This window comes from Mesocricetus auratus, unplaced genomic scaffold, assembly GCF_017639785.1.
Source record: "Mesocricetus auratus isolate SY011 unplaced genomic scaffold, BCM_Maur_2.0 Super-Scaffold_100014, whole genome shotgun sequence".
NCBI lineage: Eukaryota > Metazoa > Chordata > Mammalia > Rodentia > Cricetidae > Mesocricetus > Mesocricetus auratus.
This window is the reverse complement of record NW_024429197.1, coordinates 21389840-21415045: the sequence shown is the minus strand read 5'-3', so window position 1 is coordinate 21415045 and position 25206 is coordinate 21389840. Positions and strand designations below refer to the sequence as shown.

Below are 25206 nucleotides of genomic sequence, written 5' to 3'. Positions count from 1 at the left end.
ACATTTTCCTGTCTTATTTCATAGTTTGTCCCTACTTGACTCCAAATGCCTTGAGAAGTACTTGCTATGCTGCCATTTCTCCCAATGGTCTTAAATATGGGTCCACTTGGTAGTTACTGAGAGGACCACCAGCTCCTCAGCCAACATGTGGGCTCTGAACACACAGAGTGGCTAAATGAACTTTCTGAAACTTACCACCTAAGGGCAACCTTAATCCCTGCTTTATCTGTCTTTGGTTAGTCCTACAATTGCTTCCTGAACTCAAGCACGCATATTGGCAGGCCAAGTCACCTCTAGCTCTAGCATCAGAATCTGGTTAACCTTTGGCATCCTCTTAAATGTTTCTGATGGGTGCCTAAAGATGAAGCTAGCTGAGAGGTATAGATGGAGTGCAAGAAGCACCTGTGAGTCTAATGGGTTGATAAGAAATAAAATCAGGGTTATGGCGACACAAGCTTATAATCTCAGTACTAGGAAGGCAGAGGCCTGAGGATCATTAGTTCAAGGCAACCTAAGCTACACAGAGTTCAAGGCCAACCTAGGCTATATGATGAGACTATTTCCAAACAAAACAATCTAACCTAATGGTCCTGCAAAGAATACTCAAGAGCCACCATTGGGTCAACATTTACCAAGCTATGAGGCAGGTACATTGTTCTTCCTCTATAGATGAACAGACTTAGAGAGGCTTGGGGCTTGGAGAGGTCTTAATAGCTGCTAGTTCTTGTTAAGTGGCATATCACGGAGTCAGGGCTAATGCATTCTCCACTGTGTTGTACCTGCTAGTTCACATCACAGTTTTTGTGAGGGGACAATAGGTCCAGAGGTTCCAGTAAATCGGATTTTGAAGACTCCCAACTCTTCTTCAGGCCCAGATTTGGAACATAGATGATAGGTTTAAACTGCCCATTCAATAACCTCATTCGATCTTGAAGCAGAACACAGTCACCAAAGACAAACAGGAAGATGCAAGTGGGGCGTTGTCAGAGCACAGAAGCCGGCTTCGAAGCTGTGTCCACGCTGTGTCCACGCCTCTCCTTCCCACTCCCACTCTCACTTAAGTACCAGAAGCCATGCTTTTTCACTGCATTCACCAGCTCTGCCCAGATCATCAAGAACACAATAAAAGTAAAATACTGGTCTTTCAATTGGCAATGACACAACAATCACTCTTGTTTGCTGGTCTTTCTGGAAGGCTCTGCCAGGTTTAATTCCTTAATGTAATACATACAATGTCAGACCTGGACTTTCTATCATCCTTTTTTAAAAAAGCTTGTGTCTTGATTAATTTGCCTGCTTTTATCCTTCTCCTTTGCCTCTGTTCGTCTTCCTTATGACCCCAAGGGTCACAGCATCTGTCCAATTTCACTCTCCAGTTGCTTCCTGAGCTTTAAATCCCATTGATCTCCTCTTTTAAAAAAAACCCACAAACGCTACACAATTAATGACATCTATGATGGCTGTATCCTGGGATACTAAGTGTGGAATATAAATGAAACTCGTGTGTCCAAGGAAACCAGCCTCACTTAAAAATGCTACAATGCAATACATTTCATGTGCTGATGCTTACTAGGTGGCCGCCAGGAGGAGGGAGCAGGGAGCCTTCTGAGAAGTGTCAGAGATGCTCTGAGCTGGATCTAAGGGAAAAGCTGGGAGTGAAAGGACTACATGCAGTTTTATTTACTTTTTAGCAAAGCAGTGCGGTGTCATCCCTGACAAGCCTGGTCTGAGCACTGGAGCTACAGGTGTGAGTGACATTCCTAGCTCTCAAGAACCCTTCAGGCCAGAAAGAGAGTTTACAAAGAGCCAGCTACAAGTCTTTTGAAAGGTTGGAGTATTCTCGGACTGGAGAGGCAAGTGATTCAAAGGATGAGAGGAAGTGAATGTGCGAGAGGTTCTCCGTTGATAAGCCAAGAGGCCTCACAGAAAGGACCCTAAAGCAGTTCTCAGTTAACAGTGAGCAACACTGGACCTCAGTGCTGCCACCACACAAAAAAGGAATTCTGCCAAAGGGACTCACAGCAGACCTTTCCCTCACTGGGGCTCCAGTTGCCTTAATGTCAGCCTTGGACACACTAAGTAGAGAATGCAGTCACACTGGCCAGAGTTCTGACCTCCAGAGCTAAGAGCTAATCGGTAGGTATTGTTTAAAGCTGGTATGTTTGCACTAACTGCTCATGCAGCAACAGCACTGCTGTCATACCTATTAACACATCTGCTTCCCTGACAAGGAGCATCTCAGATTCAGGTTGTAACTATCCCTAGCAACCTAAGTGCTAGGTACTAACTAAAATTCCACTGGACAAAGAGTGATGCACACATCTTGCCCACTCTGCTTTCCCAAGAATGAGAGTAACCGACCCTACATAGAAGGATCCCTGGACAGAGACCAGCAGACATACTCCCTTCAGTGTATATTCCAGACCACCCCAGAGTGAAGCAAGTAATCAGCCTCAAGTACCCCAAGCATGGGTCAGAAGGACTTCCTTCCAAGACTCTCTACTCTCAGGATACCTACCCTCTTACGACATTAAGCTTTTTCTACTTGCAATCTGTTCTTGCCTGAAAAATCCCTATGTGACCTTAGATAGCTATGTCTATAAAACAGGCATACAAATCAAATATTTCCATCATAAAGAAACTTATTTTACAGCAGTTCTTTGTAACTACAATCTTATCATTTGTCAAAGACAAAAGCAAATTATTTTTACATAAATAGCTAAATCTCAGATGAGTATTTGATACTGCAGGATCTCTAGACGCTACATAAAGGTGGAAAGAAAGAATCGACTCCGTCAAGTTGTCTCTAACCTCCACATGTGCACCGTTGGATGTGTGCCTCACTCCCATCCCACATGCACAACACCCCCCTATGCCCCCTCAAGAAGTTGGGTTCTGAATGATAGTTACATCCATGACAACCCCAGCAGAACTGGAGTCTCAGGACTTTCATTTCCCCATAACACACTACCTATACATGAAATATTTTGTGCTAGAATAGAATCTTTTGTTCAAATTGTCTTTGAACTCTATTTAGTAATTTCTTAAGAAGTGTTTTCAACATGAACTGTATAACCCAGTACCTAGAAATGCTTAAAGCAGTTAAAATCCCACTAGAGTCCTCCCTGGTGACATGCCCACTCCTAAACCCCAACAACCTAAATTCAGCAGGATATTTTTGTCTTCATGCGCATCTTTGTATTTATACTATGGGTGTGTACCTCAACAAAGCTGACATTTACTTTAATGTGCTATAAGTAGCATCATATTGCTTATTCTTGCTGTCCAGTTGTTTCTGAGATGTTGTAATGTTAAGGTATGCTATAGTTCAAAATCAGGGTTCTCTTTAGGCTCTGCAGGTCATAAGGCCCATTGCAGCACAATAGCTTCCACAGGAAGCCTAGTTAACTATTACAAAATTTTGTCACATGAGTTTTCTATGCTGTGAGATTCTCCTCTCCCTCTCTCCTCTCTCCTCCTCCCCCCCTCTTGATTTTTTGAGACAGGGTTTCTCTATGTAGTGCTGGCTGTCCTGGAACTAGCTCTTGTAGACCAGGCTGGTCTCCAACTCACAGAGATCCGCCTGCCTCTGCCTCCTAAGCGCTGGGATTAAAGGCGTGCGCCACCAACGCCCAGCTTCTACTCTTCTCTTGATTCCTTCTGTCTGTTCAGCTGTTATTTTGAGATGGGCTGGCCTAGACCTCATTACGTAGCCAAGGACATCCTTGAACTTCTAATTCTCCTGTCTCCACCTCCTACGTGCTGGCTAACAGGTGTTTGCTGTCATATCCAGCATGGTTTTCTTTTTCTTTCAGTGATTCAGAATGCAAGAACAAAGCTGGGGACGTGGATCAGCAGGTAAAGGCTTCTGTTGTGCAAGCCTGACAACCAGAGTTCAAGTCCCCAAACCCATGTATGATGTGGATGTGGTGAATACCTCAGTAATCCCAGTACTCCCACTAAGAGACTGGACTCAGAGACAGGACAGTGAACAGGGAGCTCAAGCCAGCTAGCAGCAGGTACAGCAACAGAAACAGTAGAAGAGACTCCGCCTCAAAAAAGGTAGAAAGAGAGTGCCAACTCCCTAAAAATTAACCTCTGATCTCCACATGTACACCATGGCATGTACGTGCCCGCTGTCTCCTCCTTTTCCTCTTACTCCATTTCTTCTTCTTCCTTCCCCATACACAACAAATAAATAATAAAATTTCAAATGTCAAGCCATTTTTAGTTTCTGTCCAAACACAAATAGGAGGGGTCACATTTAGCCTAAGGACAATTGCTTGTTGATCTTGCTACAGACCACTCATATTTTTCCTTACTAGTCTTCTACTGTATATCCGTTCATTTAGAAATATTTACAAATGGTCTGCCAGATTAAGCATTGATTATGCTTTTAAGAAACTTACTGTGTATGTAGGCAAAATAAATCATGTAACCCAGTAATGAGACAAAAAGTATTGAATTGCCCTTAGAGAACATTGTAAGGCAAGCTGTGAGTGCTAATGGGGGATAGGAACGATCATCTCGCACTGAAACAGTGGTTGAGAAAGGGAGCTCTAGACAGACTGCTCGGATTCCTTTGTGTGTCCACCACTTACTGGTCTGACCTAGGGACAATCCACTTATTTTGGACTTCAGTTTTCTTAACTATAAAATATAAATCACAACACTGCTTAGTACACAGCTTTGTTGTGAAAGGTCAGTGCCACATGAATGAGTGAAGACAGAACATGTGAAGCACTTAATGGGTCCCTGACTCATGGTGAACACTGGAAATGCTTTGACACTCAAGATCATGGAAGTCTGTGTGAAGGCAGTATTAAGTCAGAGGTTTAGGAGCTAGGGAAGACTCAGACACAGAGATGGAGAGAAAAACGTTCTAAGATGGAGAGTTTATGGGGAAGCCTAGACGAGACAAGGGACAAATTAGAAAGCAAGTCAATCAAAGATGAAGAGAGAAGGATAGAGGGTAATAAATTTAGAAGGAAAGCCTGTGGTTATACCATGGAGAGCCTTGAGTGCCAGGCTGAAAAGTTTGGATTGTGTCCCATTGCTAATGAGGTCTTATTAAGTTTTATGAACTAGGAGACATGCTGCCAGGATCTGGCAGCTGAGGGAGGATAGTTGGCGAGAACATAGCCTGGAGTTGGGTTATAACCCCTATAGTTACTTTATTGGACCTGGATAAGGACAGGAAGTCATTTCAAAACCACCGTTATGGTTTGGATCTTAAATGGCTCCTAAAAGTTGACGTGTGGAAGGCTTGGTCCTCAGTGGAGCAATGTTCAGAGGTGGGGCTTTGGGAGGTGACTGGTTCATGAATGATCTAACCTTATGAATGGATAGATCAACGGGTAGATTCAAAACTTAATGCGTCCGGGGAGGAGGGCTTTGCTGTAAAAGTGAACTCTCTTATTGCTTCCTTACCATACACATAAAGCAAATGGGGAGTGGCTAAGGAGACGGCTCAGTGGGCAATGTGCTTGCAAAGCATGAGGCACCCATGTAAAAGCCTGGCAAAGTGATGCACATCTCTATCCCCAACATCTTAGGGGTGAAGACAGGCAAGCCAGCCTAGCTAATCAGTGAGCTCTAGGCTCAATAATAAGAAAGCAAGCAAGAGAAAAAGACACTGGATCTCAGCCTCTGTCCTCTATAGGTGCACGCACAGGCATGCACACATACATATAAACACATGCATGCATATAACACACACAATACACACACACATATAAACACATACATGCATTTAACATACAACAACCAGATGAAGTAACAGTGCCTGGAAACCTCTGGAATTGCAAGCCCCAATAAACCTTTGTCCCTCGGACTTCTCTCAGGTACTCTGTCACAGCGCCAGAAAACAGACTAATACAACGACCATAGTTCTACCCCTGGATGACTGACAGCATGATGGTGCCATTACTTGAAGTGGTAAACAAAGATGGAGGTAGTTTATGAAGTCACTGCTTTACTTAACCCGTGAAGCTGGAGCTCTGATGGGAACTGTATGCTAGAGGTGGAGCCTGAAACAAGCCAGCCTGGGCCGAGGGTTGATGACAAACATCAAACGCCTTGAGTTAACCCTTTCAACAGCAATATGAGAAAGGCACCTGAGAATCCCCCATTCGAAAGAGCTCTCTGCTCTTTGTTTTGCTGTTTTGCTTTCGAGGAAGGGTCTCACTATGTAGCCAGGCTGGATTTGAACTGGTGGTCTCCTGCCTCAAGCTCTCAAGTGTTGGGAGTGTCACCACATTTAAAAGAGGAGGAAACAGAAGCCAGGGATGGTAAGGTTAGCTCCAACCACTCTGCTCAACTGCCACCCTGGCCAGCACTTTACCTCACATACATAGCCCCTGAAACCCTTGTTCAGAGGCTATACAATGAGATCCTGGTAAACTTGGGTTAGGATTACTTATGTCTTAGTTAAGGTTTCTATTGCTATGATGAAACACGGTGGCCAGAAGCAGCCCGGGGAGGAAAGGGTTTATTTGGCTCCCAAGTCCACGGCACTGTCCATCATGGAGGAAAGTCAGGGCAGTGACCTGGAGACAGGAACTGAAGCAGGGATCATGGAGGAGCACTGCTTTACTGGCTTGCTTGCCATGGCACTCTTAGCCCGCTTGTCTTACACCACCTAGGACCACTGTCCAAGGGCGGCACCTCCCACATCAATCATTAATCAAGAAAATGCCCACAGACTTCCTACGGGTCAATCTGATAGAGATAATTCCTCAACTGAGATTCCCTCTTCCGAGATATGTCTAGATTTGCTGCAAGCTGACAGCACACCAGCCAGCAAGGCCCTCAGGCAGCAGGCACAATCTTTGAAGCTGTGTGACCTTGGATGAGTAACTTCACCTCTTTGAACTACAGTTTCCACGCAGCTAAAACATTGTGTCCATGAAGCACAATGGTTTGTGGAGACAGTTATCACTGGAAGACTGACCCCAGGGTCACCATGCCTGGCCACACCAAGGTTCAAAGCCCATTCCAGCGCCGAAGAGAAGGTCTGATTTCGTTAGCACTGTTGGACCCTCTCGGGGCACACTCGTTTTCTCCTCACACCAACCTTTTCCCGCCGGTGCTTTGGGAGAAGGTACGAGGGAACTCTTTATAAGGTCACTCCACTGTCGGCCAGCGGCCGTGTTGGGGCTAAGGACCGACGGGATTCGAACCCAGGCGCTCAGAACACCTCGCTCGTCCGGGAGACCGGAGCAATACAATGGGTCCGAGCGCCTAGGGCTGGCGGGCGCGAGACGGGAGGCGCGAGGAGCGAGCGGGGTCGCTCCTTCCCGCCGCCCCGCGCGCGCGAGCCCAACGGCCCCGGCGCGCGCCACCTCGCGGCAGGAGTCACTGGCGGGCGGGGCTGCGCAGCTCTCGCCCCCGCCCCTCGGCCGCCGCCGCCTCGGTAGAGCCCCCCGCCGCCCGCCGCCTCATCCGCGCCGCTCTCCTGAGCCGCCGCCCGCCCCTGCCGGCGTCCTCGCTCGCTCCCTGCACAGCGGAAACATGGCGGCTGGAAGGGAGTGAGCCGCCCGCGCCCCCGCGCCCCGCGCCGCTGTCGCCCTCAGGTAAGCGCCTCGCCGCCGCCGCCGGCAGAGCCCGTGCCCTGAGAAGCCGCCTACGGCGACTGGCCAGAGGGAGCCCCCGCCCGGTGACCTCGCGGCCCTCAGGCGGCTGTGTCAATCCGGCCCGAGCCCCGGCGGCCTGCGCGACATCCGCTCGGGCCCAGTGTCCGGCGGCGGCCTGACGCGCCGGGGTCGGCCGGGGGCGCGGCGCACGAGTGCTGGCACGGGGCCCCTTCCGAGGGGACAGCGGGGCTGGGGCGGAACCCGGAGCCTGGCTCGGGCCGCGTTGCGGAGCGGAGGCTCTTTCGGGCTGGCGGGACGCGTCGCGGGGAGAGAATCGCTTGGGTCCCGGCAGCGGAGGACGGAGGGTCGAGGGTGCAGAGAGGGTTTGGAGCTGTCTGCCTGCGTCTCGGGGCTGAGAGAACTCAATGTGCCACCTGCCTGTGCCTGAGCGGGAGCCTGGCCAGCACCGGGCAGCTACAGCAGGTTTGGAACCTCAGACGCGGAACGGCGGACAGCCAGGGAGCACAGCAGGAAAAGGGGTTCCCAAGCAGATGGGTGAGCCCCTCAGCATCCCAAACGCGAAGGGAAACAGTCATCCAGGTTCTTCCACTCTACGCCTGTTCGCAAAGGAAGTATCTTAAAAAACCCCAAATAATACCTCAATAAGTTGGCAAACCTATTAGGACGGCTCTCTGTCCTAATACCGTTCCGAGGTAACTTAGTCAGCTCCTGAATGAGTTTGGTTCTAAGTGGAAAGAAACAGCTGTGTCCCGTCTTTCTGCTACGTTTCCCCTATGGGCAGCTGTTCAGAGTGAAGATAGTAATCGAGTCCCCTGAGTCTTGTTTTGGCTAACTCCCAATTCTTTTAGTCGTTTCTCTTACTCTGGTCTTTGATCCGCTCCTTTGATGAGATCTAGTTTGCCCATATCGCCCTCAGAGAAGAGCTTATTGTGAGCAGAGAGAACAAACTCGATCATTTCTGGAGGAAGCTCTTTGACCCTCAAGGACTGACCTTCTTAAATAGAAAGTACCCTCCCTTCCTCATTTCGGTGCTGTGTTGAACTTAAGGGGGTGGGGGTGAGGGAAAGCTGTCTAGTAGCATGTGTTCACCCAAGCTAAAAGATTCTCATCCTGTTTTGTGGTTTCTCTTCCTTTAAAAGAATGTCTGTGAACACTTCATCAAGTGAGTTAATGTATATCAAGAGATTTAACAGTGTAATATATCATGCAAATAAAGAGAGCGTTATTTTTGCTCTAAAAAGACCGGAGACCTAGTTTGGTGCCAAACTGCAATTTAATATTTGCTGGGAGAGAGGACTGTCGTACTACAATGAACTGTGTGCTTCTTTTCTGCCAACAGAAGGCCTCAACTTGCTATGAAAAACAATACTTTTTGTTGCTCATTTTAAAGCATTCCTTTTTAAAGTCACTTAGGTGGCGCTTAGGGTTAAAGTACTTTAAAAGGATCTTTTATCAATTTCTTAAACCCTTGCCTAAGCAACCCTGCAAATGAGTAATTTCTTAAGCCCATTAGAGAAGTGATGGCCTTGTAGATAAAATGCTAAACTCTTGTGTCTAGGACTGTGTTCAAGTTCTAAGGGAGCACTGAGGCAAATGCTACCAGCAGTCAGAACTGTCTTTATCTTTGTTCTTATGTCCTTGTTTCTTGAATTGGTTAGTGGTTTTTAAAGTTTGTAGCAGAGATGTCAAAAAAATTTTAAAGATTTATTTCTAATTGTGTGTGTGTGTGTGTGTGTGCGCGCGCGCGCGCGCGCACGTGCCCTTGAATGCAGCTACCCACAGAAACTAGAGGAATCGGCGCCCTACAGCAGGAGTTGCAGTCAGCTGACTGATAGGTGGGTGCTAGGAGCTGAGCTTGGCCCTCTGGAAGAGAGGTACATGATCTTAAGTACAGAGCCATCTCTCCAGCCCCATGCATATGTCAGATGTTAATTTCGGACATGTTTATACAAATGCTGTTTCACTTTCGTGTAAATTGGTAAAAAAAAATTGTGTAGCACCATTCTTTACAGAACTGCATAGATCAGAAAACACTGGTGTGAGCATTACAATGAAGTTTAAACTTGCTGTATTCTAGCCTTTATACTTATAGTTTACCAAGTGTCAGGCATTGTGTTACATATGGTGCTAAGCAGGCTACACCTAAATGAGACATTTCTAATCATTTTGGAGTTGGGTCAGTGTGGTGCTTACATAGGTTATCTCAGTAAAACTTAACTGTTCAGAGAATGCTTTGGTTGCCTGAAAGTGAGGAAAGGCTTGGGGAAGGATAACCCCCAGGCTCGATGATAAGGGGGCCAAGAGGAATAGAATATGCATAAGTAAAGGAAAAGTGTGAGAAAAGGAGCGACCCACACAAGAGCCACAGCATTTTGTGACTGCCAGTAAGAGTTAAGATAAAACATACTGAATTATGAGGCCAGGCAGAAGCTGTGTCATGGTGGACCTTATAAACATTGTGAAATTAATTTAGTGGCTGATGTTCTTTAATTACTGAAAGGCTTACAGAAAAAACTAGACATTTTTAAGTCAGAAATGGAAAGAAAGAAATCTGGGAAAACCTATGAGATCTTATGTCTATGAGGGAATGACTAGTGTTGTACTCAGGCCATTGGCTAGGTTGACCAGAGAATGGTGGTATTATTAATTGAAACAGAAAACATTTGAAGGTGAGAATGTTTAACTTTAATTTTATTTCTTTTTAGATTTAGCAACTTCTTGAGTTAGAGCAGGGGACAAATATAACGTGGAGGAAAAGAGATTGTGGCCAGAAAGTGAAATACTGGTTTATTATTAATAATAGAGTTGTCTGATATGGAGTATGAAGCTATTCTAGGTGACAGCTAGGTGTGTGGGGGGTGTAACTAAAATACACCAGAGCGAAGGTCTGTGGAGTATAACAAGGAGCTGTGAGGCTAGTATATATTGAATGCATCATGTGTGGATAGCAGAGTGATTTAGGATGATGGGATGGGGAAGGAGGAAAATTGTGACCCAGGTGCAATAAAGATAAAGGAATAATTGAGGTAGTAGATGACACACGAGGCAGTCAGGCAGAAAGTGGTATAGCCAGATGGCACAAACCTCAAAGGAGAAGGTTTTTTTTTTTAAACACAGGAGTGGATAAGTAATGGATTTTTACTTTTTCCTTCTTACAGACAGGGTTCTGATCTCTTCATTTTTATTTGAGAGTCATATCAATTATTGTTTGCAGCAGGGAGCCTTTTTTGAGTCTTGAAAGTAAGGGCAGATACTCTGTATTGAACCTTTTCTTCCCATATATAATGACAAAAGGTTTTTTTCTGATGATTGGTAAGTAGAAAATAATTAGATAAAGCAGTGAGATTTACCCATGGTTTGGGGACAATTTAGTAGAAAAAGCCCAAGCTTTGGATTTAGAAAATCTAGCCTTATGACTGCAAATACTCTGAGCTATAAAAAATAAGAAATAAATTCTTATTTCATAGAATTTCACAATGTTGACATGAAAAACAGAGTCACTAGAAAAACAATTGAGTCTTCATAGATGTGAAGTAAATGTTAATTTTCTTATCCCTACTTTAAACAGGTTTATGTTCTGCTTGCAGAAAAAAAGCTTTCTTCATCCACACTTACTGGAATTATTAGACAGAATCCCTCTTTTAGGGAGGTAAAAATAGTATAGCTGTTCAGAGGAGAGAGCTATGATTTTTCAACATTTGGAAACTAGTCTTCACATTCAAAATAAATTTCTTTGGGCCCTGGAGATAAAATTTCAGTAGATTAAATAGTAATTATGTCTAACTACCAAGTGTTTTAAATACAGAGTATTTTTGTTTAAAATTATTGGCTTTGACACAAATTTGAGTATGGTATCTAAGTCAATAATAAGATATGTGACTATAGCAATGGACTTGGACTGTTCTGTGAAAGCCTTGACACTATCAAGTTTGGAATTGCTTTTAGATATATTAGTGAACAATGGGTTGTAACCCTCTCCACCTACCTCAATTTACTATGTATTCATTTATAGACATTAATTCAGAAGTTTAGGTTTTTGTTTGAAGTAAATAAATTCCACATTAGAAAATTAAGTTCTTGTGTAGGCCAATTTCAGGTTGACAAAGTAATTATGGTTTGTTTTGTAGCTATCCTTTAATCCTTGCAATGACCCTGTTTGGCAGATAAATTCAGTCAAACTCTGAATTTTATTGGCAAGATTCTCTTTCCCACTGTACTGATTTAGAGTTAAAACAAAGCTCAGACTCCTCCCTGTGTTGCTAAGTATAGAATCTTGCCATTAAATCCTGCATAGAGGCACGTTCTCAGTTACTCAGATACTCAGCTTCTTTATAAAATGAGGGAAGATGTAACTAAGGCTGAACTAAAAGAGTTTGTGCAAAGTTCTTGTCAGTCATTGGTCATTTAAGGCACTGAAATATTGGGTCCCTCTTTCCTCATCTGTAATTGATACCTTGATCAAAGCTGTAGTGCTAACTCTAGCAATCAGGGACTTTCTAGAGTTAATTGCTCTAATAACTTCATAGTCAGATAAATCCAGTCACTCTTGGTTTCCCAGCCTCTTCAATCATTTGTCATCTTTGGTATTCTTAGTCTCATCTGGCCTGACTTCTTCTTCCTCTCCCTCCTAAGCCATATTCTCTTCTCAAACATTTTTACATGTTCTCCTAAACTCATATTTCCTGTATTGTTGACCATTTCACTAATGGTGGTGTGTGTATACCCCTGGAGTCCTGGCAGGGCTATTAATTGTTCTGTAATCCTTTTAAATACTGCTCTTTTTCCTACAACCATCTCAGTGGGAGAGTTTAGGATACCTAGTGTTTCTGTTACCAAAATTTCCAGGGCATGTCTTTTCTTTCTTGTTAAAATGCCCTGGTTAGATCTTTATCATTTAGGCCCTGGCACACACAGTCTCTTACCATCTCCGTTTCTTTCCTCATTCTGAGTGACTTTGGTGTTCATATGGATTATTTTTCCTCTTAAACATTGGCTGCTTCTACTCAAGAGATTATCTCTATACGTAATCCATTTCCCTGTGTCCTCATATCACCTAGAGCTGGCCCACCTCTAAAATGATAAATGAACGTGTGTAGCTTTCTGTTGAATTTCTCCTTTACCTGGCCTTTGGTTATTCTTATTAGATCTGTTCCTTGATCCTTTTACTCCCTTCCCTTTACAGTTCAATTTTCTTTCATATACTTTTTTATTCATTCTCTTGCCATTACCCTCTAGTAATGCTCTATTTTTTTTGTCCCTGTGTGGCTGAAGTCATAAATCTTTTTGACACAAACTAACTTCTTTAATTGTCTGCATCAGTTTTGCTCAACCTGAGACAAACCACACTATTACATGGGTTGTTGTTGTCATTGGGCCTTTGCTACATAATATTTTTCTGTCTTATGTGTAAAAAATACTCATTGTGGGCTTCTGATCTCCTTAATTCTTCTTAATCTCAACCTATAACCAACTGCTTAAAAAGGGTGTTTGTCTCATATCCTTTAACAAAGATGCTTTAAACTATATATCTGTGTTTCTCTGTATCTTCTGTTTGTCTAAGCTAAATGTCTAAGCCCTGTCTTTTCAGAATCCTTAGCTTCTTTCTCTTCTCTCTTCCTACTACACACACACACACACACACACACACACACACACACACACACACACACACGAAAGTCAGAGGTCCTGGGATTCGAACTCATGTCATCAGGTTTGCCAGCAAGCACCTTTACATCTGGAAGGTCCTCCACCTTTGTGTTTTCACTGTTCCTTAACTTAGTAAGGTTCAGTTTCCTTATCTGAAAATGAGGATAATAGAGTACTTATTAGGTGCTATAGCATCTCAAGATTTCTGTTAGTTTTAATTTTTTTCATAATCTGTATGAAGGAGCTCTGTACAGTGTCTGGTACATTGTAGGACTGTCATAAATTGCATTCATGTGTATATTAATTATTGCTGCTTACATCCATTTCTCAACTATTCATGAGATAATAGTTTTCTTCCTTCAAAAACAGAAGAAACACATATAAAAGGTTTAGGAGTTTGTCCCAGTCACCACAGTCAAGTGGCAGAGGCTCTGGAACTGCTCTAGTCAAGGTCATCAGTTTTCTCCTTGGTGCTGAAGTGGACAAAGGTATTAAAAGCAGCACATTCTAGCCATGGCTGCATTTTACTTTTGTGTTTATCCCCTTTCTTAAAACATTTTCTTTTCCCCTTGGGTTTCAGTGCCCTTTGGTGTTTGGGTACCTGGCTTGGCTACATCACTGCATGTAGTGTTTGGGTGAGAACTTTTCTCCTCTTGCCTGCCCCCCACCACATTCTCCTAACAAGCAACTGCTCACCTCTTGGTTTCCAAGCACGCCTGCATACGCAGGACTCAAATTCTTCTGCAGTCCTCTTATTTCTTCTGTGTGTTAGCCTATGCTTAGCTACCCATATGCGCGTCACAAACAGCTGTCAGCCATATCTCCCTCAGTCAGTAAGCCACCTTGTTTTCAGCTATTGCTACAGCAGCACCAGCAAATTAATGTCTACCGCAGAGCAGTTAGTGTCCAGTTCTGCCTAGGGGTTACAGGGACTCTGCAGGTCATGGTAGGAAGAAGAAGGTGGGGAAGGACAGGTGATTGTAACTACAGAATATTAGCAGATGTTGTTGTGAACATCTTGTTAAATTTGAAGTGTGTACTAATCCTGTCAGTGGGATGCCAGACATTGTCAACAGCATTTCCTAAGAAATGCTGAGTGCAGATGGAGGAAATAATGTGTGCTCAATTTCAAACAACTAGGAAGTGTCAGAATGACTCCTCAAAACCAGGTCTTACTATACTCTATACTTTGTTCAGAGTGACTCATTGCCTCTTTTGACCTTTCTAAAAACTTGATACACATTATTGAACCTCATGGTGGTTCTCGTGAAAGTCATCCTGAATTAGTTTTCTTAATTTTTGATGCTATAAAAGCTGCTGCATTATTTTTACCCTCTGTGTTTATTTATAAATATTACTCATTTTTTTAAAATGAAAGAATATATACATATTTTCATTTTGTCCACAATGGTTTTTGCTGCTTGGCTTATTATAACCACATTCCCATGTGCTTTCTTAGAATATTTTATTAGTTGCTTTGCACCATGATTATTGTGCTGGCTAGTTTTATGTCAACTTGATGCAACCTAGAGGGAATCATTTGGGAAGAGGGAACCTCAGTTGGGAAAATGCTCCCACCAAAATGACCTGTGAGCAAGCCTATGGTGCATTTTCTCGATTGATGATTGATATGGGAGGACCCATCTGACTATGGGCAGTGCCACTCCTGGGTAGGTGGTCCTGAGTGGTATAAGAGATCAGGGTAAGCAAGCCATAGTGAGTAAGTCTACAAGCAGCATACCTCCATGGCCTCTCCATCAGTTCCTGCCTCCAGGTCCCTGCCCTGACTTATTTGATAATGGCCTGTGATAAGGAAGTATAGGATGAAATAAACCCTGACTTCCCCAAGTAGCTTTTATCACAGCAGTAGAAATCCTAACTAAGACACTTACATAAACATTTCCTCTGGAACATTCTAACATGGTGGAAATAAGTCTATTCTAAACATTGTATCCTGTTAAGTATGATAGAAAACAGAAGAGCCAATATATTCATTCTTGAGTAAATAATTTAGAAGTTTAGACTTCTAATTCTCAGTGAAATTCTGTCAAAAAATTTAGGAGTATAAAACCTTACATACAGTATTAAAGGATCATAATCCCAAAACAAAAGAATATTTGAGCTTCAATGCATTATTTTATTTTTTATTTTTCCAGGATTCATTTGTTCATTAATTCAACAAATATTATTAGACATAAATAAATATTCATTTGTGTCCAGACACTGCTATGATCTGAAGAAAGGCCATGAATTTGAAAGGGAGTAAGGAGTGTATGGGAGGGAAGAAAGGGAAGGGAGAAATAATGTAATTATTTTTAAAATTCTTCTCTCATATATTATGTCCCAACCACAGTTCTCCTTCCTCTCCCAGTCCTTCCCCCACCTCCCCTTCCCCCCAGATTCACTTCTCCTCTGTTTCCTTCCGAAAAGAAAAGAGCAGGCCTCCCAAGGATATCAACCAAACATAATATCAGGTTGCAATAAGACTAGGCATCTCCCCTCATATTAAGGCTGGATGAGGCAATTTAGTAGAAGGAAAATGTAGAACTAAAAAAATTCAGTAACTGAAATTAAAAACTTAAAAGATAAGTCTTCTGATTAGATACAACTGGAGAGAGTTGTAAGAAACTGGAAGATAAATCAGGAGAAAATAGTCAGAATGAAGAACAAAATTATTAAATAGAGTGTAAATAAGTCAGACATGGTGGTGCACCACTTTAATCCCAGCACTTGGGAGGCAGAGACAGGTGGATCTCTCTGCATTCAAGATCAGCCTGGTCTACATAGCAAGTTCCATGACAGCCAGGGCTACATAGAGAGATTTTTGTCTCAAAAACAAATAAAAAATAGTTCAAATATCTTTCAATAAAAGAATGAAAATGTTGATACTTTACCTAATATAATTACATATAATTAAAATGAATGAAGTAAATCTCATAAAAGTTTGAGTATAGAGTAAATTTCAGAAAGTAAGTATATAGTTTGTTATATTTCAACTGCATAGTAAATATATCTATTCATTATACTTTAAAAATCTGATCTTAGCATTTGTAATATTAAGTAACAATATACAGCCTTTTTATGAGTGGTAGCACAGGAAGAAGATAGAAGTATAAAAAGATACAATTAAGTTGAATCATATAAAATTTCTGGTTTTGTAGGTCTCAAGTAGCCTAATACAGGCTGCTTTAAATGACCTAAACTCTGAGTCTAGCATAACAAATGCATTGGTTGCAATATATTCAAATTGCAATGAGAACAAGAAAGTGAGAATGGCAATGTGCTAAGGCGGAAGAGGAAGAGGACCTTTGGAGTAGTGAGAGGCTCCAAAGCATATGAGGCTTTATAGCATATGAACTCTGAGAAAGAGTTAATGAAAAAACAGCTTTTCAGATAGGAAGAGGTAAAGACCCATTTGAACAGAATAGTGGAAGCCAAAGGACTGCCTTGGAGGAAGGATTAAGAGGAACAGGTATAACAGCACTTATCTGTATAGCACTGAACAGCTGTATAGAACATAATCTGCCCAAGGTCACAAGATTGGCTAACGGTAAAACTGAGATTTGAACTTTGGCAATCTGGGACCAATATCTATGCGTGTAGACAATACGCTTATAAGCAAAATTGGTAGGAAATGGTGTTTTGAATGTCAAGGGAACAACAGTAAGTTAAAAAAGAATAGTCATCAAGTGTGAAAAACCCAAGGTAGTTAAAACAGAAACATTAAAAAGACAGCATTGACTTTAAAAAAAATCATATGCTTTAAGTACAGGACACCAAGATGATAGAGTTAAAGCTTTCTCAGAATACTAAGTATTCAACCTACCAGTTCTCTGGATTGGTTGTTATTAATTCAACTTACTTGAGAAGATGATGAAGTCAGATATTATTCAAAAGAGATCTCTATATTTAAGTATTTGGTGGGTCTACATGAAGAAAGGAATTTTTACCCTTTGCAGTCTATAATCATAGTTTCTCTTAGTTAACCAGAATTGATATTGACAATTTCGTTTGCTCTGTCTATACCTTCTGATTTTTTTACAGAAATAGAATTTATCCTGTTTTTAGTGGATTTCAAGACAAAGTAAGGGGTTCCTAGATACTCTCCAGCATTTCAGCCTTAAATACTTCACAGAGGAGATGATGGAAGAGAACTTAGAAGCGGGATTTAACAATATGGAAATTGCCAGGCGTTGGTGGCGCACACCTTTAATCCCAGCACTCGGGAGGCAGAGGCAGGCAGATCTCTGTAAGTTCGAGACCAGCTTGGACTACCAAGGGAGTTCCAGGACAGCCTCCAAAGCCACAGAGAAACCCTGTCTCGAAAAAAAAACCAAAAAAAAAAACAATATGGAAATTGGGGTCTGGGGAGATGATTCAGTGATTAAGAGTGTGTATTGCTCTTACAGAGACCTGAATTCAGTTCCCAGAATCTACATTGGGTCAATAACAGCCTCCTATAACTCCAGTTCCTGGAGGACTCAATGTCTCTAGCTTCTGAGGGCACCTGCACTGGTGTGTACTGTCCCCCCCACCCATACACCTATTTAAAAAAAAAACCCTCATCAATCTGGAAATTGTTGTGTGGCTTGGTGGTTACAAAATCCCTCTCCAGTCCTAGTCTTCCGTTTGCTGGATCTATGATTTAGGCAAGGACATTGAAATGGTGATATCTAAGATCTCTTCTAACTCAAGTTCTGGAACTGTTAAATCAGTTGTTCAATGACAAAACTATTCCCAAAGAAAAGAATGGCTTGGCAATGGCATGGGAGCTAAAATCTGGTTCTATTGACTCTTGGCCCAAAATTTGATAAATCAATCATCAGACATTTGATTGACTGTTGTAAAACAACAACAAAAAGACCCAGAGACTCAGATATTTGGCCACAATCAAGAAATGTATGGATAGGATACAGTTTCAAACACAAGCCAGCCTGACTTAGCCCCATTGCCTTTTCCATTTACCGTGTACACTACTCCCAGCATTGTTCCTTAATTTTAGGACTTTATCAGTCCATTTATGAGAATTAGCACATGCATGTTTATTGAGTATATGTTATCCCAACAATCAGTACAGGCAAACTAGAATCCTGATGCTATAGTTTGGGTCTTAAATGCCCTCTGCCAAAAGGTTCCCAGATTGATGCTTTTGGAAGCTGCTGGAACCTTTAAAATATGGGCCAAATTGGAGATCTTTGGGCTATTGGGGGCATACCTTCAAAAGCAATAATGGGACTTCAATGTCTTCTTTCATTTTGTTTTCCTGCTTCCTGCCATAAAGTTTGGACAGCTTTGCACTGCCACCATGCTGATCTGCCTTGCCACAGGCCCAGATGGGCAGGGCCAATTGAATATGGGGTGAAGTCTCTAAAATTGAGCCAAAATAAATACTTTGTCTTCATTAGTAGATTGCCTCAGGTATTTGACAGAAAATTGATTAACATCTAAATAGAAGAATGAAATACTTCAGTGAATCAATCAAGACTCTTTGTATTGGTGTGGTGGTTCCATGCAGGGCAATATACATGTGTGTGGAGGCCAGAGGAAAACCGCAGGAATACTGTCTACCTTATTTCTGAGACAGGGTCTTCCAGTGGCCTGGAGCTCACCTGTTAGGCTAGACTGGGTGGTCAGCTGACTGGCAAACCTAATGAATCCTCCTGTCTTTACCTTCCAGTGCTGAGCTTATACGTTTATATTACCATGTCTAGCTTTTTTAAAAATGTGGGTTCTGGGGATTAGAACATGCTTCATGGGAAGCACTATACCAACTGAGTCATTTCCTCAGCTTGAGGGTGATTTTGAATTTGAGAAAATGTATGACTAACTCCTTTTTTTCAAAAAAAAGAATCAATTTCTGTACCCTTTCAGCCTTCAGTCTGCATCCACTTCCCCATCTCAACCAGTTATTTTCAAACTGTTTCCTGATGATAACAAAGGAAGATTAGATGTTTTCTTCCCGTGGTGACTTTGTTACTGATTTAGGTCCTTTTGCTCTAGTAGGATAGAAATAGTGGCTAGGCAAAGCAAAGATCAAGTGCTAGTTTTTGGCAACTTTGGTGTCTCTTGGCATTTGACAGCAGAGGGCATGGCAGTAGCAGGTGGAGAAGTAGTAGACAGTATGTATACTCCTAGTGTCACTGCTTTCCTTCAGGCTTTAGCTCTATATTGTTCCAGCTCCTGCATAGGCCTAGCAAGTTGAGATCCCTTAGCCCTTAGCAGTCATCAGTGTTAGAGATCCTGGCCTGGGGTGTCTGAGACCTCTAGCTTGTTCCTAAGTGCTTGTCAGTTCGAGAGCTCTTGAAGTGACTAGGGAATCTGTAGCTTCTCTTCTCTTGCTCCTTATAACCTCGTTTTTTTTTTTTTGTCAGCCTCAAGTCTGTCCTCTTTCTACTACGCCATTCTCCGGTTTTCTCCCTAGATGGCCTCTTGGATTTTCAGCTCCTTCTTGTTACTATGACCCCTTTCCCAGTTGCTACTGTTCAGGAGGTGACTACCACTGCTTTTCTGCTGCTGTTGTTGCTGTTGCTGCTTTTGCTGCACTTGGACACCAGTCTTGTGGTCCTGTCTCTATACAGACAGCTGATCTCCTGCTTTTGCCTCTCAGAGTCCTGCTGTGCCTCTGCCGCTGCCTTTCAGCTGCATTACTGTTACTGATGCTGAACTTTCTCTGCTGCTTCTTTCTGTTACTAGCTCAGTCCCCACCACTGAAAGTAGACAAGAAAAGGCCACCCAAGAAACTTACAATTGCACCTAATTTTTGCAGTGGCAGAGGAGTTGTCTCCCAGCCAATTTACCAAGTAACCAAACTCCTTGTTCATATAACCAAAGAACTGGTGTTTGCACCAATCATAGCAGACCTGGCATTCAGATAAAGGTTTGTGTACACTAATTGAAGCACTGTCTTTCAGCACCTGTCACAGCAGTTCCATCAAGAAAAATGCTCCCTCTTCTGCTTTTGTTGGAAATGGTTACAGGGTCATCTGGAGTTCACTAAGGCTTGTAATAGCAAAAGGACAGATACAAACTGAAATAGTCCTGGCTTAGGCTGCACATTCAGGAGCCAGAGCAATCAGCTTCAGTCTTTATGCAGTTTTTTTTTCTTCAAAGTATCCATGGAGTGTTGGAAACAGCTAGTGTTCTTTAAGAGTAGTCTGGCTGTTTGAGCCCTTTTCAGCAGCCAGGGAAGCAAGGAGAGTTCAATTACCTTGCAACCATCCCTTAATATCTTTGTTCATTTACAGCAAATTGAGCATCAGGGATACTTACAATAAGATCTTTTTGTAAAAAAAATTAATTTTTGTGTGAATGGGTTTTTGTCTGAGTGTATGTATGTGATTTATGTGTGTGCTTGATGCCGCCAGATACCAGAAGACTTTGGGTCACCTGGAACTAGAGTTGCAGACCATTTTAAACTGCCATGTGGGTGCTGGGAATTGAATTCCGGTCCTCTGGAAAAGCAACCAGTATTCTTAACCATTGAACCATCTCTCTAGTCCCTGCAATAAAATCTTAAAGAACTTACCAACACTTATAGTGACTTTAGCAGATATTTTTATGTGTATACCTGTTCATGTATATATATTAAAGGTGTGTACATGTTTATAGATCAGAGATTAATTTGTGTGTGTTCAGTTGGCCCTCCACCTTATTTTTGAGACAGTCTCTCACTGAGCCCAAAATTCACAGATTTGGCAAGACTGATTAGACAGCAAGATCTAGGGATTCTCCCCTCTCCACCTTCCCAGCACTGGCATTACAGGTACATATCACCACACCCAGCTTTTATGTGAATGCTGGGCATCAAACTCAGGAGCTAGTGCTTGTGCAGTAGTCGCTTTATAGATTAAGCCATCTCTTTAGTTCCCAGCTTTAACCAATTTCCACAGTACTTTAACAATGCTTAACATCTTGCCTGGTGCTCCAAAGAGAGGTGGTTCATCTGTCTCAGTTTATTCAAGTGAGAGGAGCTTCTCTTCATTGTTCTTCCTTACCAAGCCTAGTCTCCTCATGACAAGAGCACCAAAAAAATCCTAGCTGAAGACCAGTCTGTACAGTAGCTGTTCTGTTCTCCTCAAAAAATGTGCATATGATCAAATAAAGGAAGTCTGAGAAGCCATCAAGCCAAGACAAACATAAGAAGATGTAACAACTAGATGCATTGTAATCACTTGGATGTCACCTTGGAACAAAAAGTGTGTTAGGTAAAAACTAAGGAAGTGTAACTCAGATATTAGCTTTTTAATTAATAGGATATTAGCATTCGTTTATAAATTATAACAGATATGCATGTTATAGTACAAGATCTTAATAATCAGTAAAGTCAGTGCAAAGTACATGTTAAGCTGTCTGTACAGTTTCCTGTGAATCTAAAACTGTTAAAATAAAGGATTATATGCTATTTATTTGAGATTTAATGAAAGCATTTCTTCATAAATGATATGCCAAGTGGTTGACAAATTTTATGGATCCGACAGACTTCAATCTATAGATAATTTTATGTGCCAGAGTATATGTTAACCGGGTATCATATATGTTTTCTCACATCCATGCCACACATGTAGCTATCAAAAATATGCCAAGTGCAGGTCAATGGCATTCAGACAATTGTAAAAAATTCTTACCATATAATATTGCTTCTTAATTGAAAACATATTGCCATTATTTGGCATGATTATGAATATGTCCCCACATTGACTTTGTGAACAAGAATGATCTCATATATAGATATAGGCCTTTTTTAAAAAAGATTTATTTATTTATTATATATACAGTGTTCTGTCTGCATGTATTCCTTACAGGCCAGAAGAGGGCACCAGATCTCATTATGGGTGGTTGTGAGCCATCATGTGGTTGCTGGGAATTGAACTCAGAACCTCTGGAAGAGCAACCAGCGCTCTTAACCTCTGAGCCATCTCTCCAGCCCTAAATGTGGTTTTTTTTTATGTGAGTTGTTTGTGTGATGCTTAAAAAAAAAAAGGTGTCTATACTTACTACCTTTGTATATCGCTGTAAATTGACTAGTTATGACTTTTAGAAGTTCTATAGTTACTTTTAAAAATAAAACCTTTTCAGGAACTAGGGAAATTGCTCATTAGGTAAAATGCTTGCTGTATAATCATGAGGACCCGAGTTTAGATCCACAGCACTCATAGGAAAAGTTGGACATAGTGGTGCAATAATATCAGTTCTTGGGAGGCAGAGACAGGCCAGTCAGCCAGTATAGCCCAACCAATGAGCTTGAGGTTCACTGAGAGACCCTGAGTGAAAAAATACAATGGAAAGCCATAGAGTAAGAGTTTTGACATCTACCTTTGGCCTGTGCTCATACAGGTACACATATCCCAATTCACATGTGCACCCACATGATTGCACCACACACACAAGCACACACAAGCACATCAAAGAATGAAGCTCTTTGAGAAATCTCAAAAGAGTTTGTAGTTCTACTAAAGTATTTTCATCACCAGTTATGATTATGTAATGAAAACCATTTGTAGAAATCTCTGTATATTCTGTAAATGATCTCAGAGGTCCTCTTACTGTAGAAAACTATTGCTAAACAAATATCCATAGAGTTAGAAATTAACTTGTTTCTTGTTCAAGATTTATTCACTAAATCCTCCAACTCTGAATGCCCATTATAGAATAGTGATTTCTGGAGGGTGAGGAAGGAGATCAGGTAGACAAAGAGGGCTGGTAATTAATATCACATTGAACACCATCAATGTGTAAAATCAATGCATGCTAATAAAATAAAGTCAATTATTTTAATTTCAAAATAAATATATGTGCAACTTTCACTGAATTCAAAAGAAACTTGTGTTGATTTAACTTTTACTTCATCTTTCATTTCAACCATTTATTTATTCATCCATTCTAGAAATCAAACTCAGGGCCTCAAACATACTAAGCAAGTTAAGCTACACAGTTCCTGCCTTGTTTTTAAATTAAGCAAGTGAAGTAAAGTAACGGTAAGAAAAAATAAAGACACATTTCAAAAATTCAACTAACAGTTCTCAAGAAGTTGGTGTAACAACTAAGTATCAAGGTCAACATAAAAACAGCACTACCCATTGGCTCAACCGTAGGATTTGCCCCGGGCTTAACATACTTGCTTTGTCATGAACTAAAACTGCTTTAAGTCAGTTGTAGGTGTGATGAAAGTCTGAGCATTGCCCTGGCTAGTTCATCCCTTGCAGCTAGGAGCAAGGGCGGGGGCAGTTATCCCACCTCCAGTTCCTCAGGGTCGGTTCTCCCACACCTGCACCTTCAGGGCCAGCTCTACTGTGTTGCTCAGGTGAGGTGGATAGGTCACTCTCCCAAGTGTTGCAGCTGGTGAGGGGCAGGGACAGCTCTCCCACTCTTATGACCTCAGGACCAGCTACCCTACTTGCCTTCAGGCGTTGATGGGCAGGGAATGTGGGGGGGGGGCATCTATTCCCCGCCCATGCTGCCACAAAACAGATGAGTAGTGGGGACCACTCTCCAATGCTCACAACTTTGGGGCTGGCTCACCCACACCTCTGCTAGGAGGGTTGGTTCTATTGTACTGCCCAGGTGAGGTGCAAGGCCTGCTCTCCTGAGTGCTGCAGCTGGTAGGGGTTGCGTCAGGTCCCCCACTTGCTGCAGGTGGCTAAGGGTAAGAGGAGGAGGGAATCTCTCCCTCACCAATGCCGCCACATGGCAGGCTAGAGGGGTGCAACCTGCTCTCCCATTCTCATACACTTAGGACCAGCTTGCCTATGTCCTTGCAAACAGGGTTAGCTCCATCATGCTACTGAGGAGAGGTGTTGATCCTCTCTCCTGGGTGCTTCAGCCAGTGAGGGGCAGGGCCAGTTCTTCCTAGCATTACAGCCTGTGAGGGGTGTGGCCAACTCTGTACAGCCTTATCCTCTCTGGCTTTGGAGGTGTCAGGAGTCACAGGCATCAACAGAGACCATGGCTATGTCAGAGCCTGAACCCAGACATGGGCCCGAGCAGTAGCCCAGGCCCAGACATTACCTGGGTCGCAATGAAGCCACCCACCTCAGCCACTCCTCATCTCTTTCCCCTCTTCAGATACGCCTCTGTCCACAGGACATGAGCCATCTTGTCTCTTTCTCTCCCATACCCATATCACTCCATAACATTTGCTCACCATAGCAGTGCCCATCTGCCTGGCACTGTAAGGTGCCAGGTGGGCCAGTGTTTTCTTCTTGAAGCCTGGGGCATCTCCAGGCCCACATGTGGGTGTCCTTGTCCTGTTTAGAGTATTATGGACCTGGGCAAGACCATGCTCCCTCATCAAAAAGAGATCATAATAGTACCCATTCATCCTGGCTGCAGTCCATTGAGTTCTGCCGACCCGGTCCCATGGTGTTATTAGAGACCCCTAGGGAGCTTGGGCTAGAAAGCCAGGCTGCAATCCATTGAGTCCCACCAGCCCCAGTCCTTTCCATTTGGCTTCTACATTTTACTTCAAGCACCAAGAAGACTCTAGGCCCTTTCACATTTTAATTAGTAATATAAAGAAAACATCCCAGGTAACCGTTTTTTACTTTCTAGAAAAACCCAGCTGCTAAACACAAGGGGTTTTTGCCACTTTATTATAACAGATTTCTCAAAGATGTCCAATAAACTTGTACTTTATTTCCTTCCAAGGTCCCACCAGAAATACCTTTAGTGCTTACATTTTTTTAATCACCTGTCCCATCAAGTCAAGGTGTTTTCTATTGAGGACCTTAAACTTCTTCTAACTCTTTCTCATAGCTTAATTCCAGTATCAAGTTCTCATTTTTAACTGTTAGAACAGCACTCCATTTTAGGTACAAAGATCATTATCAGCTTTCTAGGGCTGCTGGAACGGAAAGGCAAGGAAGGCGCTGCACCTGCCACTTTAAAAGGACACAGGACTGTCAACAGCTTGACCACAGGCATTAGCCTTTGTAGCATGACATACTCCTTAGCTGCTGTAGGGTATAGC

The 25206-nt window shown here is 42.5% G+C and overlaps 1 protein-coding gene across 7 annotated transcripts in view; it reads left to right on the top strand.

The window, feature by feature from the left end:
• The first annotated feature begins 7422 nt into the window (after positions 1 to 7422).
• Positions 7423 to 25206, top strand: part of Scmh1 (Scm polycomb group protein homolog 1) — a 125386-nt gene continuing 107602 nt past the window's right edge. For 3 of the 7 annotated variants that reach the window (XM_040756747.1, XM_040756757.1, XM_040756756.1), the window contains exon 1: positions 7428 to 7574. The gene's annotated coding sequence lies outside the window, so the exon portion shown is untranslated. Of the gene's footprint in view, positions 7575 to 25206 lie in introns of all 7 variants that reach the window. The other 4 variants (XM_040756752.1, XM_040756751.1, XM_040756755.1 and 1 more) reach the window with 3 other exon arrangements.